The sequence below is a fragment of the Cyanistes caeruleus genome, unplaced genomic scaffold, assembly GCF_971803275.1.
Source record: "Cyanistes caeruleus unplaced genomic scaffold, bCyaCae1.hap1.1 HAP1_SCAFFOLD_98, whole genome shotgun sequence".
Taxonomy (NCBI): Eukaryota; Metazoa; Chordata; class Aves; order Passeriformes; family Paridae; genus Cyanistes; species Cyanistes caeruleus.
In genome coordinates, this window is record NW_028255900.1 from 449801 (window position 1) to 463302 (window position 13502).

The 13502-nt window shown below is 53.2% G+C and overlaps 1 pseudogene; it reads right to left on the minus strand.

Moving 5' to 3' along the window:
- Positions 1-13502, minus strand: part of LOC147646442 (uncharacterized) — a 170411-nt pseudogene that overhangs the window by 137990 nt on the left and 18919 nt on the right.

Sequence of the window (13502 nt, forward strand, 5' to 3'; positions counted from 1 at the left end):
GATACAAAATAATAAAAGAATACAATTTATTAAAAGAATACAATTTAGTAAAAAAGAGATACAATTTAGTAGATATATTCAGATACATATTTTTATATATATATATATATATATATATATATATATGTGTGAATATAATTGGCCAGTGGTTACAAATGCTTAAGGCATAAGCAAAACCGACCGGGGTGTGGGGGGGTCTTCTCACCTCACCTCATGTACGAAACAAAGCACTTCAAGCTAAACTTATATACTGTATGCTTATACATATTCATTAATGTTTCCCATAAGTTTCCTCCTTTTTCTGATTTTACTGACCATTTATTTTCTAAACTACATCCTGTGCCTTAATTTTGACATGTAACATCTGCAAAGGGGTACATCTGCTTTGTAACACTGATTCTTGATCGTTTCTAATGATAACTTTAGTAACAGTTGCAATTTAAGTAGCACGAATCAATTCCATTTATTACACTGGGAATGGGGAACCCCTGCACTTCCATTTCTGGGTGAACCCCCCTTCCTTGGCACAGAGACTCCCTTGGACATTCATTTTGGAGCACCAGGATGCCCCGGTACCCCCTTCCCAGCTCCAAAAACCCCTGCACCCCCTTATCTGGAACCTGGAATCCCCTGAACCCCCATTCTTGGGAATGGAAACCTCCCAGAACCCCCATTCCTGGGCACCAGAACCCCCCTGAACCTCCATTTTCAGGCACCGGGACCCTTGAGCCCCAGAACAGAGGAAGGGATCCCCCTGAACTCCCATTCCGCTGCAGCAGGACCCCCGTGCACCCCTGTATCCAGGACTGGAACCCTCCCAAACCCCCCATCCTCACCCCCTGGGACCCCCCTGCAGCCGAGCCAGGCTGTTACCCCCCTGCTTTGTTGGTTTAACCCAAAGTTATCTCCTCCCTTGCCCTGCCCATCATTGTATCCCAACCCCTTTTTCCAGTATCTTCCCTATCAATCTTGTCCACCCTGCCCCTTGTTCCCAAATGTTCCCTGTCAATCCTGCCTTATGCCAACCCCCTGCTTGGACGTCCCCTTTGGAAATCCCCTAATCCACAGCACCCCATTGGTCCATGTGTCCTATTCCCCTCCCCAGGATATCCCTCACTGGTTGAAGTTTTGTATCCACCCCTGGGCCCTCCCCATATATAAATTGCTGTACACTTGTATTCTGTGTCTTTTGTCCCTGGACCCTTGGGCGGTTAAACCTTTCTCTGAACCCCAATATAAAAGACCTTCCCCCCATTCTTGCCTCCACACTGTGTCTGACAACTGTTAAGTGCTGCAGAACATTGCTCTAAGCCACACCTCGGGTCATCCTGCTCCTGAGGTGTGTTCCAATCCCAGTGTGGAGCTGAGGAAGAGCTGACCAGCCTTGGCACCATTTCACACCCAGCTGATCCCAGTGTGTCCCCACTCTCTCCCAGTGCCCTCCAGCGTGTCCATCTCGCTGGTGCCCTTGAGCTGGAGCCAGCAGCTCCTGGTGCTGCTGGAAACCGCCCCCGGCAATGCGGGCTCAGCTCCAGCTGCCAGGTGGAGCACATCAGCCTGGAGCACCCCCTGAGCCGGCACTGGGGCACGGCCCGGCCCCCACAGCGCCGGGGGCAGCGGGGGAGGCACTGGGGGGGCTGGGAGGGGGATTGGGGTGTGCTGGGAGTATGGATGTTAACTATGAGCAAAAGTAGGGAGCCCAGTGCCTGTGGAATAGCAGGCTGCATAACTTCCTCAGTCTTGCCTGAGAAAGTGGCCTGGGAAATCATGGGGAGGAATTAAAACAATCCTCAGAGACAGAAGACAGCCTTGCAGGTGCTGTTTGTCAGTTTCGTGTTTTCTTGCAAGAGAAGGTCGAGGGGTGGTGTACCCCAGTGACCAATGATGGTGATGTGTTAGTTCACTGACCAATAAGTTTTACCTTTCTATACTTTCATGTATCGGTCTATAAAAAAAGATCTGAGGTAATAAACCTTAAGAGCTCTCCTGTTCAACTCACAAGAGAGTCTGTGTTGTTCTTCTCACCATTCCCAATAGAGCGACACTGGGAGTAACTGGGAGGGAGTTTGAGATAGACTGATTTAAACTGGGAGAGGGGTTTGTGGGCCAAGAATGGCTGAGAAGGGGATTAAAGGTTATTGGGGAGGGTGGGATGGGGTTCTGGGGGTCCTGGTGGAAACTGGGAGGGAGTTTGGGGGTGCTGGGTGTAACTGGGAGGGATTTGAGTGAGCCTGGAGGGGCTGGAAGGAGATTGGGGATTGGAAAGCAGAGAATGGGATGTGGTTCATTGCACTGGGAAGAGACTGAGAGGGTTCCTGATGAGTCCTGGTGGGGCTGAGAAGGAACTGGGAGGGGGTTTGGGGCTCCTGTGGTGGTGAGGGGCAACTGGGAGGGGGCTGTGGGATCCTGATAGGGACAGGAGGGGCTTTGGTGGATCCTGGGGAGGCTGGGAAGGGACTGGGAGGAGGTTTCAGAGGTCCTGGTAGGGTGGGTGAGAGTGGAAAGGTGCTTGGAAGGGCTTGGGGTGTCTGTGAGAGGTTTTAGGGGGGATCCCGACCCCTGCAGACTTCCCAGAGATGCTGCTGTACACTGCCCGCAGGAAGATGCTGATATGGATCGAGGGCTCCATGTTGGGCTTCGTCTTCCTGGCACTGGGGCTCAGCTTCTGCCTGCACAAGAAGGTGAGGGGGGGTCCTGGGGGTCATATTCTCCCTCTCCTGGAACGTGTGTGCTCCCCCAGGGCCCCCAGCCCAGTGTCACCCCCTTTTCTCTGCCCACAGAGCTCCTGAGCCGCTGGCTGCCACAGCCCATCCCCGTGACTTCAGGCCCGGCCAGGACCCCCTGCTCCATCCCTGGGCTGATTTTGGAGGGGTTGTGTGTGTCCCCAGCCCTGCTGTCACTCTGCCCCCGGCCGGCTGCTCCCAGTGTTCCCAGTAAAGCTTCCCAGTTCACCCCTGTCCCATTTATGGGGGGCATTGGGGAGGGACTTGGGGAGACCCCATGGGGGTACCCTGTCAGGGACAGATGCTGCCCCAGGTTGGATCAGGACCCCCGTGTGTCCCCCTGATCTGTCACGCTGTTCTGGGGACTCCTTGGGAGACACCAAACTCCAGCATGGCACCCAGCAAACCCTAAAAAGGGCTGGGACCCCTGAAGCGACCAGGGAAATTTGGGGAGGGGGTGCATGGGTGGTACCTGGACCATGCCAAGAGCCCAGCACTGCCCCAGCCCGGCCTGCCCCGGCTCCTCCTGTGGGATGTGAAGGAATTGGAAAAATGGGGATCCAAGGGTGGGCACTGGGCCTGGGGGGAACAGGAGAAGAGATGGAGGAAAAGGGCCGGAGAGGAGAAGGAGGTGGGATGAAGAAGGAGGAGCAAGACTCATCCAAACCCAATATGGGGCTCCCATGCCCCTGCTCCTCCACCCCTGCCCCACTGCCGACCAATCCACCACCCCACCCCTCCCATCCCCCCTTTCACTCAATTCAAGCAGATGCTGGCAGCTTTCTCCTGGGAACAATTCCTGACTTTGGGAACTTCTGGGGTGCAGTTCTGGAGGGGGACAGCTCTGTCTGGCTTTCCCCTCCCTGCTGTGGCCTCTCAGCTGCCCCCCACACCCTGGGGGTGCTGGGATTTCCCTCCTGGGCACAAGGACGTTCATTCCCTTCCAGGAGCCCAATGCCCGGCTGGGGCTCCAGGCCAGGGGGTCCTTGAGCAGCTGCCCCAGAACCTCCGCCAGGGGCTCCCAGCGCAGCCGCAGCCGCTCGGCCTGGGCTCCCCAAAGCCCTCAGCAAGCCCCAAGTCCCTGCCAGGAACCCTCAACTCCCTCAAACCCAGCATCCCCCACAGCCCCTGCAAGTTCTCCCCATGGCAGCAGCCATGGCCCACCATGTCCTCACCCATGGCTGTGTCCCCACCATGTTTCCACCCCTGGCATTGTCCCCCACGTCTCCATCTGTGCCCGTGTCCCCCCATGTCCCCATGAATGGCCACGTGTCGCTCTATTAGGAACAGCAAGAAGAACAACACAGACTCTCTTGGGAGTTGATCAGGAGAATTTCTCTCTGGTTTATTAACTCAGGTCTTTTTTATAGACCGATACGTGAAAAGTACAGAGAAGAAACTCTTATTGGTTAGTAAACTACCACATCACCATCACTGGTCAGTGGGGTACACCACCCCTTGACCTTCTCTTGCAAGAAAACAAGGAACAGACAAACAGCACCTGCAAGGCTGTTCTCTATCTCTGAGGATTGTTTTAATTCCTCCCCATGATTTCCCAGGCCACTTTTTCAGGCAAGACTGAGAAAGCTATGTGGCCTGCAATTTCCACAGGCACCGTGCTCTCTATTTCAGAGTTAGCATCCATAATTCCCCCTTTTTGTTTTAAAATAAAAAAGCAGTGTTTGTAATCTCCTGCTGGGCCCTTGCAGGAAAGAGAGCAAACACAGCACAAGTGGTCTCCTTCAATAGAAATTGGAATGGACACTGATTTAGAATGATTTTCTGGCTTACGTTTTTGATGTTTAAGGATTGTTTCTTTGCAAGGACTTGTTGGTTGACTAGTTCAGTGAACTAACATACACCAACAGGGAAGTTTTAAAGAACACTAAAGTGACAAAACTCAAGAACACCCAGATCCAAACCCAGTCTACTCAATTCTACTATGCAAAATCTATAAACTTTTTACAGATCAATCAACAATGCAATTCACGATGCTTTGATTCTCCCCCCCCCCTTTTTTTTTTTTGTTGTCCATTGGATTTTCCCCTCAAATATGACTGAGGGACTTGTAGAGTTTACATGGCTGTGGTTAAAAGCTTCCTGAATCTCTGCAGTCAGTGAAGTAAACAGGGAACCTATCTGCAGTGTGGAGATGGTTGTTTCGTCAGGTTCAGGCTGCCGTTGTTGTTCGTCGGGTTTTGCAGCCGTGTTGCTGAGCGGTTTGAAGTTTGCATGGTTTGAGTAAAGCTGACTGCATTGTAAAGTTGTTGCTGCTGTTACTCACTGAAGTTTTTGCCCAGTTATTGTTGTTTCCAGTGGTGGTTGCCGTGACAATTGCGTTGCAGTAGCCGGCACGGGCACTGGCTCTGCTTGTGGACCTGTCTGCCCCCCGCACTGGGCTGGGCATGGAGGGAAGGAACCACGCCTGCCTCTGCCGTGGTGGGCGGTGTCGCTGCCGTCAGGGGGTTGTGCAGAGGCGGTGCGGAGGCCGGAGGGGACACCCCTGATGAAGGCTGCTGCGATGGGTGTCCCGGTGAGGTTCACGCATGCACGGGTTCGCGGCTGAACACGGGGGGGGCTGAAAGCTGATCTCCCCCCGCCGTGCCAGCGGGCCCTTCGGATGGACACAGGGGGTGTTGCTCCCCCTGCCGCGCCGGCAGGCTGCAGCGGGGGCGTCCGTGCTGTCCTTTGCAGCACAGGAGAAAGGAACGCAGAGGGTGCGGGGGGGGGGCTGAAGAACACCATCGACAACGAAGGGCCCCCCGCGGCCGCTTGCGGCAGCGCTCGCAGCGCTGGTGAAGGCGCCGCAGACGGAGGCGTGGGCGGGGACGGGCAGTCTCCATTCCTGTGTCGCCTCTCTGTTGGCGAGGCTTGTGCGCCCAACTCCGCGGGTGACGGGTTCTTGGTCTCACCCCCCAGTCTCTCATGGTGTACAAAAGAGGCACCCCTGGCTTCCGAATCTTCTATCCCGGCATCACTGTCCTCAGACCGGCACCGCTCCAGTGCTTTAAAGAGCACGCCCCAGGTGGCTGCCAAGCTGCACACGCCAGTATCTCCTGCAGCTAACTCAGACCATAGGCGGTCTCCCACTGACAGCCAAATCTCGAGGTTAAAGGCATTATCAAGAGTCACAGTAAAACTTTGCACTTTTACTCACTGGAACAAAGTGCACATAGCATCTTCAGAAATATCGAGTCCCATGCCTGGCAAGGTGTCTTGTCACGCAGAGAAGACAAGCTGATCATTAGTTCAATTGCAGTTCTCCATTGTGAGAACCGTCTATCTTGACAGCCCGCGAATGCAATGATGCAGACGCAGTGGCTTAACCAGGGACTTTAAATTCTAGCTTCGTCAAGATAAGCCGTTCCAAGCCCGCTCACTGGCAGGGCTCCACTATCCCGTTGGTCTAAAAAAACCAGCCCCCTCCAGGGGAGCCCGGGAGATTCTCACTTACCCCTCTGTGGGGGAAGCAGCTGGCTCGTCGACCGCTGGCTGCACTGACCCTCGGGGGGTCACTAGATGCACATCACGTTGGGGTCACCAGCTGTTGCTCTATTAGGAATGGCGAGAAGAACGACACAGACTCTCTTGGGAGTTGATCAGGAGAATTTCTCTCTGGTTTATTACCTCAGGTCTTTTTTATAGACCGATACGTGAAAAGTACAGAAAAGAAACTCTTACTGGTTAGTAAACTACCACATCAACATCATTGGTCAGTGGGGTACACCACCCCTCGACCTTCTCTTGCAAGAAAACAAGGAACAGACAAACAGCACCTGCAAGGCTGTTCTTTATCTCTGAGGATTGTTTTAATTCCTCCTTATGAATTCCCAGGCAAGACTGAGAAAACTATGTGGCCTGCAATTTCCACAAGCACCGTGCTCTCTATTTCAGAGTTAGCATCCATAGTCATGTCCCTGTCCATGTCTATGTCACTCTCCATGTCCCACCATGTCTATGTCCCTCAATGTTCTCACCCATGTCTTAATTCAATGTCTTTATCTTTACCCCAAAATTAGATATTTTAAAGGAAAGAAAAGAAATGAAAAGAAAATCAAGGCCAAAACAAAAGGATTTCTTTGTGCTGGCTGAGCATCCTTGTGATTGAGTGGGAGGGAAGAAGGGGGGGAGGGGTTTCCACACCACTGTCTCCAAAACCTTGATCTTTGCCCCACTTCATCACCATTTGGCTGTGGAAGACACCCTTGGGCAATAGGAAATCAAAACTGTGCAATCAGTGAGGTTGGAAAAGACCTCCAAGACCATCCAGTATTCCTTGATGCCACCAGAAGATAAGACTGAATGCAAAAGATTTTCTGGGATTGAAAGTCAACAAATCTGCCCCCCACAAAGAATTCCCATTGTTGGTCTGTGTCCCAGTGTTGTTCCTGTCCCGGTGTTCATCCAGGTGCCCACAGCGAGCCAGGAAGATGTGGAGCCTCCCAGCCAGGTGTCTTCCCAACACAGATCACCAGGACCACGGATCACCAGGGCTCTGCCCAACGGGGGTCACTGGGGATCATCCAACGCCCATCCTCCCATGGGGAATGGAGCTGGAGCAGCGCATGAAGCTCTTCCTGCACTCGGGGCACTCACAGGGCTTCCCTTACTGGTGCCTCCGTTGGTGTCGGGTCAAGTGAGAGCTCCTGGAGAAGCTCTTCCCACACTGGGGACACTCGTAGGGCCTCTCCCCAGTGTGGATGCGCCGGTGACTGACAAGCGTGGAGTTGCGGTTGAAGCTCATCCCGCAGTCGGGGCAGCGGAAGGGCCTCTCATCTGTGTGAATCCGCTCATGTAGGAGGACACTGGAGCTGGTCTGAAACCTCTTCCCACACTGGGGACACTCGTAGGGCCTCTCCCCAGTGTGGATGCGATGGTGTTTCCTCAAGTCAGAGCTCCACCCAAAGCTCTTCCCACATTCCAAGCAGGTGTAGGGTCGTTCCCCTGTGTGGATCACCTGGTGTTTCATCAGGTCAGAGATACTTCTGAAGCTCTTCCCACATTTCCCACACTCATAGGGCTTTTCCCCAGTGTGGATCCTCTGGTGTTTCTTCAGGTCGGAGCTCCGGCTGAAGCTCTTCCCACATTCCAAGCACTTGTGGGGCTTCTCCCCACCATGAGGTTTCACCCCCAGCTCTGAACTCCGGCTTGATCTCTGGCCGTGTTCCTGGCACTTGGGGGATCTTTCCTCCTTGCAGCTCCCTGGACTGAGTTTGCAGCCCCTCCTTGTGCGGCATCTCCAGGGCTTTTCCTCTTCCTGCTCCATCTGGACATGGTTTGGTCACGTAAAATTCCTGTTTGGGGGAAAATAAACAACAAGAGAGTGCCTTGGGCTGGGGTTTCCTCCTTGCCCAAGTTCATCTCAGAAAGTAATTGGTCATCTTTTGTCTGTAAGAATCTCTAAAACACCAACATTCAGACCAAACAAGAAAACACTGATTGTGTTTTCCAAAAACTAATCAAACAAGATTCAGCCAAAACCCCCTCCAGAACAGAAAGGTTCAGCCCTCACAAGAAATCAAAGCACCAACATTTAGCCCAATAAAGCTTAGAAACACCAAGATTCAGCCCCAAGAAAATCGTGGATCCCCCTCCCCAGTCACCCGCTGCATGTGGGGAGGCAACATTCCTGGGGTGGGGGAGCTGAAGATTTAGGGATGAACTTGGTGCTGCTTTCTCTTCCTACTCCTCCTCGTCCTGAGTCCCTGCTCTACCTCACACTCCTCCTCCTCCTTCTGCAAAACTCCAGGTACATAATTTCACCATTTTGCTCTTCAACCCTGCTTCTCCTTCCCTTCTCCTCCTGCCCCCAGGCCCAGCACCCACTGCCGCCTCCCTCTTCCCCCCCAGTCCCACAGCATCCCACCGCAGGGGCACGGATGCAGCTGGGCCAGCTCGGCCTGGGGCAGCGCTGGGCTCTCGGCCGCTTCCGCCCGCACTCGCTCCCCACTGCAGCCGCTCCCGCCGCCACAGCGCGGGGGGGCCCGGCCTTGGCGCTCCCCCCTCCCACCTCCCCAAATTCCCCTCCAGGGGGGCGCCAAGGCCCGGGGGGGAGGGGCGCAGCTGGGCTCCAGCTGGGGAACGCTGGCAGCTGCGGCTCTGCCTGGACACTGATGAGTCATCAGCGCCGCGCGCTCTGATTGGCTCAGCCCTGCCTGAGCCCTGCGCCTGCACCAAGGGGGGACACCCTGCTCCAGGGGGGATGGCCCCAAAACGGGGCAACCCCAGCAAAGGAACAACAACAAAGCCTCTTTACAAACTGATCCCCTCAACCTCATTGCACATAGGGCCAGGGACGTGGACATAAGGAAGTGACACGAGGAGCCATCAGTTGCACAAAATGTTATTAAGTGATGACACAGACTGCTGCTCAGCCAAGTTTCTCCTAAATTCATGAACTTCCAGGAGAACAACAAAGACTTAACACAGCCATCAATATTGTTAGCTAAACAAAATTATGGCTAAAAGAGTTCATATTAAGTGGTATTGGGCAGTCTGTACCTGTCCAGTACTTCAGCCAATGGGGAAAGGGAGAGGGAGATGTGGCCAAGAAAATTAGGATGAAAAGGAGGCTGTGTCTGCCAACAACTGGAGAGACCCCATGGGAAATGTCACATGGCCTCTGTGGGCAGCTAAGGTCCGGCGGTCGGAAGATATTGGGATGTACAGAAAGATGGAATCACTCCCCTCCTCAACAGTTTATGGTAATTACTCCCATAATTAGCCAATGGCACCTAGCTGTGATGAAAGCAGATGGGAGTGACACTGTGAACACAGATTATAAAGTGTCAAATTCTTCACCAATAAACGCCATTTTGCCATCCGTCACATTGGTGGTGTGTGCAGATGGACAGAGTGACCTGGGATTGGTCACCGTGCCGTCCCTAAACCAGGTCGCCATGCCTTTAAAGGCGACAAAGTGGTGCCGAAACCCGGGATCAAATCCAGAAAGCGGGAATCGCCTGGACGGGGGGCGACGGGCGGAGCCGCTGGACCAGCCCGGAGGGGAGGATGCTCCTGGACCAACAAGGAGATGGAAGCCCTTGTGAAGGTTGTATCGCAATTACATAAGCAGTGGGGTATCGATTGTAAACCTAAGGATTTTACTCTTGCACTTGCAAGGCTTTTGCATATTGGGGTCATAGACCAGCCAGTAGATATTCTCCACCCTGAGGAGTGGGACAGATGTACCAAAGCTTTAGCCGAGGAAACCATGTCCTCAGGCACCGGGAAACATCTTAAGTCATGGGGGAAGATTGTTAAAGCTCTGCGAAAAGCTATACAAGAGCAAAAAACTGTTTGTTGGCCACCCCGAAACTGGGGGTCAGGGCGGCTACACAGACATTACAGGTCCCAGATGAGAGCGGCTCTGCTGAGCCAAAGGGGAAACAAGAGGGCGATACGTCCCCTCAATTCCCAAATCCCGATCCACTTACCGAGGGTCAGCAGAGAGCAGAAACTTTCTGGAAGGAGTTAACAGAAGAAGCCAGGGGTGCCGCGGGGAAAGCCTGGGAAGGACCACCGCCCTATGTGCCCCAAGATGGCACCAAGCAAAAAGACAAAGAGCAAAGTGAAAATGTCCTTGGTAGGAGCAGGGAACAAACGCTGGCATTGACAAGCGTACGTAGATGGGCAAAGAATGAGGACAAGAAAGATAAAGTACGTGGGAGGGAACGAGAATGTGAAGCGAAGGAGATAAGAAGTGGGAGTGCTGCACAGCGAGAACAGGAGAACGTGAAGGAGAAAGGGTGGGGGGGGAGAGCTGTAAGGGGGAGAAGAGCAGAGGGCGGAGCAGACCAAAAGAAAGGGGCGAACCAGGAGGGAGGGAATGACCTGCCCACGAGGGACGTAGGTGGGGCCGGAGCCCAACAAAAAGGCACGGGAAACCAGAAATGGTTAGCCAGTCGAGTTCCAACTCCGACTGAGACACCAGCGGGGATGAGTGGTCCGTGACCGACTCCTTAGAGGAGGAAACAACAAAAATAAACAAGAATATTCCCCTCCACATTACTAAAGAACTGAGAGGAGATAGCCCTCTCACAGACTGGGGAGAAGTAAAAGCTGCATGTGCCAGCTGGGTCCCTTCAGCTGCGCTGGCGTTCTCAGTCCGGGTGACAGATGGGGGACAGAAGATCCACTCACCAATAAACCCTAAATTGCAAGGTTCCAGTCTGCAGCAGCTAATGGGCACAGACCCGACAATGATTACCCCATGCCCATCTGTTTGTGACTTCAGTGTTTCTAACGATTTTTGTGTGCAAGTTGTGATTGTTCCCAGGATCCTGTACCACTCGGATGAGGAGTTAAATCTGCAGTCGGACAGACTCACCTGACTTCAGAAAAGAGAACTGGTGACAGGTGTGACCATAGGGATGCTGCTTAGCCTGGGAGCAACTGGTGCTGTCACAGGTGTCTCTGCCCTCGTGACCCAACAACAGAGACTGTCTCAGCTGCAGATGAGAATTGATGAAGAATTGCAGATAATTGAAAAATCCATCTCCTTTCTAGAACATTCACTGTCCTCACTCTCTGAAGTTGTCCTGCAGAACAGATGTGGGCTAGATCTTCTGCTAATGCAGCAAGGAGGCCTCTGTGCCGCCTTAAGGGAAGAGTGTTGCTTTTATGCTGATCACACCGGAGTGGTCAGAGATTCTATAGCTGAACTGAAAGAAAGACTAGCGCAGAGAAAGAGAGATAGAGAAGTTCAACAAGGGTGGTTCGAATCACTGTTTAACCAGTCTCCATGGCTGACCACCCCAGTGTCCACCCTGATCAGGCCAATCGTAATGATCTTACTAGTGTTAATCTTTGGACCATGTGTTTTAAATAAGCTTGTGTCTTTTGTCAAGAGCTGACTAGAGAGAGTCAACATCCTGTTTGTAGAAAGACAGCAGATGCTCTAAGAATGCACTTGGTCACTGCCTGCTCAGTGTGCCTTATGTTTGTTAATGAAAAGCTGCAGTGTCTATTTTATAAGTTTTTAGCCTTTTTAGTTAAGTATAGCGCACCTTACATTTTTACTCAAGTCTATGATATATACTTTTAAAACTTTTCATAATATAGGTAAGTTAGATAAAATGTTTAAAGACAGATAAAGATAAAATAACGCTAGAACTTTCAAGACTAATACACCGTATATTCTAGACAATTTAGTTAAGCATAAGAAGGGGAGAAATGTGGAGAGCTAGGGGCCAGCAGTCGGAAGACATCGCGATGTACGGAAAGACAGAAACACCCCCCCAAAGAGTTTATGGTAATTACACCCATAATTAGCCAATGGCACCTAGCTGTGATGAAAGCAGATGGGAGTGACATTGGAAACTTAGGTTATAAAGTGTCAAATTCTTCACCAATAAACGCCATTTTGCTGTCCACCACATTTGTGTCAGTGTGCAGATGGACCGAGTGACCTGGGGTTGGTCACCATGTCACCCCTGAACGAGGTCGCCGTGCCTTTTGAAGGCAACGCAGCTGACTCAGATCCTTTGTATCCCAGTTTTGGAGGACAGGAAAACAAGGAGGTGAGGATTTCAGGGGGTTTCTCTGAGCTGGGAGCGGCAGGAGCGGGCGCAGAGCTGCGGCACCGGGAGCACGGGCTGGGGGCCTGTGGGGAGCTGTGGGGCCGGGCCGGGGCTGTGGGGCAGCCGGGGCTCAGCGCCGGGCGCTGCCTGAGCCCAGCACCCCCCGGGCAGGGCCGGCAGTGGCCCCCGGCCCCCAGGAGGCTGCGGGACGCCCCGGCCGCTGCCCGGCCCCGTGGAGCTGCCGGCCCTGCCCGCCGGGGGGGCCGCCTTTGGACACTGCGGCAGGACAGGGACCGGCTCGGGGATACGGGCTGGGGAGGGGAGCCTCAGCACAGCCAGCACGAGGAAGGAACAGCTCACAAATGGCGATTAGACCTGCAAGGATCCACATGATCTTTTAAGCATTTCCTGCTGGGTCCCTGGAGAAAGGAAGGATTTTGCAGAAAGCTCAGCAGCTGCCACAGGATGAGCACCCACAGGCACTGAGGGGGGCTGCAGCAGCGACAGAAGAAGCCCCTGCAGCACTTGCTCACAAAGGCTCAGCAGCTGAATGCAGCAAGGGATGAGCAAAAGGCCAAGCTGAAGGCAAAGGCCATGGCACACTTCCTACAGCCCCTGAGGGATCAAGCCCAGGGCCCAAGGGGGCCCCAGCACCCAGGGGACACCCTCGGCCACAAGCACCTGGCACAGGCATTGCCCTCCTGGCCAGGGCACAGCCCACCCAAACAGCCCCTGGCAAGGAATCAGCCTTCCAGCTGCAGGGCACAAGGACACTGCAAGCACAGACAGCAGCACCCTCAGCACCAGCAAGTCCAGCCCTTGATGGACACGCATTCTTAGCGGTGGCACAGCTCCCATTCCACCAGGGACCCACCACACTGCAGCCCTTGGGAACATCCAGGGTGGCTCTGGATCCAGAGGAGACCTTTCCTGATGGACACAGGGGCCTCTCCATCCACTCGGAATCTTACACCTAAGGGGAGTAAATTGTTAAGGTATATTTTAATTATTAAGGCACTAAGTGGGAAAGATGAGCAGGTGTGTTGTATTCAGCCACTATTAGCAGATGTGGGGGTTTGGTTTGAAATGCAGGAACTTTTATTTGCTCACAATTGTGATTGTAATTTACTGGGAAGGGATTTGATGGCTAAATTGGGATTGCAAATGAATGTTGCAAAAGGTGATACAGAGGCTGGTTCTGTTGTACCTCTGTGTCAAATGTCTGGCAGAGCCTAGGCTGAAGTGAACCCACAAGTGT